The sequence below is a fragment of the Triticum aestivum genome, chromosome 4B (genome assembly GCF_018294505.1).
Source record: "Triticum aestivum cultivar Chinese Spring chromosome 4B, IWGSC CS RefSeq v2.1, whole genome shotgun sequence".
Classification (NCBI taxonomy): domain Eukaryota; kingdom Viridiplantae; phylum Streptophyta; class Magnoliopsida; order Poales; family Poaceae; genus Triticum; species Triticum aestivum.
Window position 1 is genome coordinate 37,048,921 of NC_057804.1, and position 4,817 is coordinate 37,053,737.

Here is a 4,817-nt window from a genome sequence, read left to right on the forward strand (position 1 = left end):
CAGAGACTCAAAAACTTATTTGCCCATTAGTGACTTGTCAGGGCGGTGGATTTTAGTTTGTACGATAACGCTGCATCCACGTAAAGTAACGAAAGTTTTTACGTGAACTTCCTAGTAATTCCCTCTTCCTAGGTGCATCATTACTCCTAACATTTGTAATATCAGTTTGAAACTTGTAATATTGCTGTCCTATTCCTGCGTTTTCAAAATCCTACGAATCAAACAGGTCATGAGTTGGTGATAATGTTGTGCCTCCCATCTTTCACCAGTAGCCGTCGCATCTAGATCTGACGCATACAAACCAAGCTTCTCCATTTTTGCAAAAAGATGCCCGCACTTGTTCCCTATTTACAAACAACTCCTTGTCTCTCACAATCAGCCTTATCTCCTCCCCACCACATCTAGAAGGCCGTGGAAAAATCTGGCGCGATGGCCGCTGCCGGAGCAGTCCACCCCCAATCTTGGTGTCCCGTGCAATGCACGGGCATCTACGCACGGGAAATTATGTCGAACAGGGATAGTTGTAAGCAGGCTAGCTCTACAGCCATGATGATAGTGACTGCAGACGGTGAGGCTGACTATGGTATGCCAAACACGGCGCCTATACTCAGGTGTCATCTCCGGCGCAGGGTCTTGTCACTTCACTGTGAGGAGCAACACATAACAATTTGACCAACGGGTAGTACAGTGCTAGTACTCCTAGGAGTACTACATTGGTAGTACTACTACTAGTACTAGTAGCACCACCGTCTGGATTTAGGAGTACTACCACGTCCATCTGGATTTTAGTATTTGACTAGCAATATCTAGTAATGCATGTCACAAAAAATGTACTACTCCCTCTGTAAATAAATACATGGTGTTTTATTCCTATCGGCGAGAGAACTTAATGTTTTCTTGCTAACTAGAGTCTTAATAGGATTACATGCAATGAACTAAACACTGCATGTCATGTTTGGTAGTATCAAGTCATTGAAAGCATGCATGGCCCACATCTCTCATTGGTTGATATGTCACGAAATAAGAAACAAGGAGGGAGTTAATGCATCGTGCCTAAGTGTTTTGGGATTATTTGGTTTTCGTAATGTGACTTACACAACATTTTTGTTTACATGCATTAACATTTTATTAGTTAAATCAAAGGTCAAAACTTGGCACAAAATGCAAAGGGGACCAATAAACTAGTAAACATCAAACTTCCCTCGTTTGGCCCCAACTAGAGGTCCTGTGAGATGACTATACTGCACCGGCACGGAGGGGGGCACAGCTTCATTGACTTACGACAACTGCCTTTGGGTGAATGACACGTGGGCCCAGGGGGTGGCTGGCCCACCTATCATACAACCAAAGGCAGGTGCAGTAGAGGGCCGAGGAGTAGTACGAAATCCTACGCACCTACGCACACTAACCAAGGGCAAGAGTGATCACTCAAATCGCAAGATCAGTTGACTAGTAGAAGCTAAGCTAGACCCATGGAGGTGATGAGCGCGAGCATCAGCCGGCTGTGCCAGATGGTCCACAACACCGGCCTGCGGCCCGACAATGAGGAACATCTCCAGGTAGTATTGCTTGAGGCTGGCAGGGCGAGGGGCCGCTTGGACGACAGCTTCGTCTCCTTGTTCGACGAGGTCCTCGTCGGTTTCCTCGACAAGTTCACCATCGTCAAGAAGCTCGCGGACGACTTTGACATAAGCCTTCAGCCGACGCGCCCAGGCTCTGCGATGCCCGCCACCCTCAACGGCCACTATGGTGACAACCTCTTCGACGCACTGGTGGCCCTGCGACTGCCCGCCGTCGCACTAGAGAATGTCCACCTTGAGGTCGCGCTCGTCGTGCAGCGCCTGGCGCAGCAAGACACCATGGTCATAATCACCCACGTCTACGCGCATGCAAGAGGAGGACGATAGGACGCTGGCCTTCTTGGACTGCAGGGCAACCTTGGACGCACTGTTTAGAAGCACGTTGAGCTCGCCGCCAACGCCGCTGCTCCTCACACGTCGGTTGGTGACCCGGCGCACTAGGGCGTGAGGATGTCATTGATGGATCCATATGTATTTTTATCTTTCCGTCAAATCCATGTAGTAGTATATGATACTACAGTAATTATCTTACCTTTCGCATCAACTTCATAATTTTCGTACGTACTCCATGCATGAACGGCGCCAGAACCAAACTTCTCATTACTCTAGGAAAAATCGTTATTTTCTATCTATCGATCGCGCCATGGAACATAACCAAATTTTACAAGTTACGAGTTCAAAAGGAAAAGCCTGCCGTGTTCGCGTCGCACCCCCACACGGTTGGTCCGGCACGCCGCTCAAGCGGGAATGCATGTGGTGTTGCACTTTCACTTACAAGTGGGACCGTAGTTGAGCAAACCGACTATCAGCAAACCCCCGCCCCGCCCACCGCGCGATGGCTGAGAAAACAGGAGGGAGAAGAGATGGTTGTAGCACGGACTCCAAGAAAATTGGTGTCGGATGGGACTCGTGTGGGTGGCGTGTGCCGTAGTGCTAGACGTGAATGCTAGTTATGGCCCATGCCATCCCACTATATCAAGCCTATATCGAGGTACAGTACGTAGAACAAATTTCCTGTAGTCCGTGCTCAGCACTCCTCTATCTCTCTTCTCAGCCAGCCAGCGGACGCGCGGAGCCCATCGTCTGTTTGCTCACATGCGGTCCCACATGTCAGTGAAAACGCAAGCGGACCCACTGAACCTGCACATCTTTCACCTTGACGTGCTGGTGATGAAAAACAAATCCAAGAAAGATCTTTGGTGGCCGCTTTTGGAGTTACTCAAGAGTAGTAAGATTCTATTTACAGTTTAACCCAAGATGCACATCTCGTGGCTTCAACTTATCAACTACCACTCTATGTTCTTTCATGACACGACCTGGATGCTGGATGTCCCATGTGTCGGCAAAAGGAGGAAGAACCCGACCAAATCTTCGGTTGTGCTCTCGGATTAGACTAGTTGTGCTAACTTAAATTTTATTGTGTACTCCCTCCGTTCCAAAATACTTGACTTCCATTTGTCCAAAAATGGATGTGCCTATATACTAAAACATGTCTAGATACATATATATTTTGACAAATAGAAGGCATGTATTGTGCAACGGAGGGAGTAGAATGGATGCAAGTTTTTGTATTGGGAAGAAGAGTACATCCATATATTGATAGAGCGCAATTTAGTAGATGTTCTATCACTTTTAGCTAGCACAGAGGCTATAGATGAGATTAGTGCGCTTGTTGATACTCCTACTTGGTATGCATGTTGCTGCTTAGACGCAGAGAAAAACGGACCGGTGGGAGTACTAGAATAGAGGCTAGACATGAGACTAGATGCGAGGAAGCAACGTCTACTTCTTTACACTCGAAGAAGAAAGAAGCACGCAAGATCGAGCCTCCGCAGATCAACAATGAATGCATCGAGAAGGCACTAATCCAACTTACAAGAGTAGTAAAATGTATTCTTGTGGTTCTTGTTTTCTTTGGTCTTGCTTTTCTTGTCAAAATTATCGTTGGAGTTCGTGCAAAAGGAGGTCCGTTTGGGGTCGTGCGTTGCAGTTGGCCTAACAAGTGGGACCGCAGTTAAGGAAACCGACTATCGTCAAACCACCACCTCGCCCGCTGCGTGATGGCTGAGTTAGAGAAACGATGAGGTTGAAGAGATTGCTCTAGCACGGACTCCAGGAAATATGATGTCAGATGGAAGTCGTGCTGGTGGCGTGTGCCATACTCTTGGACGTGAATGCTTGTTCTGGCCCATGCCACCCTACTACTCCTACTAGTTAGTACTATATAGTACTACTAGTATCGAGGATTCGAGGTGTTGGTTACGTAGTACAGAATGGCTACAGTAAAAACACCCGCACGACGCGCAAAGCATGTGAAGCTAGTACAAATAGTGTACTACTATTGTTGATTGGCCCCATCCGCTAACCTGTTGCAATGCACGTACAATTATGTATTGGGAAAATATTTTTTTTGCCTCGTCGCACCACTCACTCACAGAAGCAACTCGAAAGCCATTCATAAATTTAGTAAGTTTATCACAGGCATATCATTTTATTACATACAACAGGTCATCAACCCACATCGACAACGAGGATACATTATAAGTACTAAAGTTGTCACCACACAACAAATAACAAGCAATGCAATGAACTTCAACTCAACCATTTCTCGGCGTTGGAAACGCTTGCTTTGAACCACAAGTGATTCTCTGGGATGGGCCATCCATTGTCGATCTGGAGACCAATGCAGGACTGATCAACCAGGCTGAAGCGGCCTACTATATCAGTACCAGGGTAGGGAACCACCCAAATGTCCGAGGTATAGACACAGTTGCTTCTCATAAATGGTAGTAACTTTGTGTCAACAGCAGTTGGATCGCCTTTCACCATCATGGGATAGTTTTGTCCAAGGAAGAGCGAGTTTTCTCCAAGACTATCAATTTTGTACCAGGGAGAAGGAGTTGGCGCTAGCACACTAGTATCCATCCCGAATACCATGCAACGGGTGTTGGAATAGGTCCAGAGAGTGCGACCATGGGAGACTACACCTGCTTCCTTAGCAGTAACATCATCAGTGGGCTGTATACACACGAGAAGAGGTGATCCATCGGAATTAGTTGCCAGGCGCCAAATAGTATATGGGCGCTGCTCGTCCTCATGCTCGTGATCATCACCATCATCATCTCCCCCTTGGTTATAAAACTCTTCAAGTATAGGCGGTGGAATGTTCACAGGACCATGGAAACACAAGAAGAAGGTTAATTAGTAAGGCTGGCCATAGTGGGGGTAACATAAGTA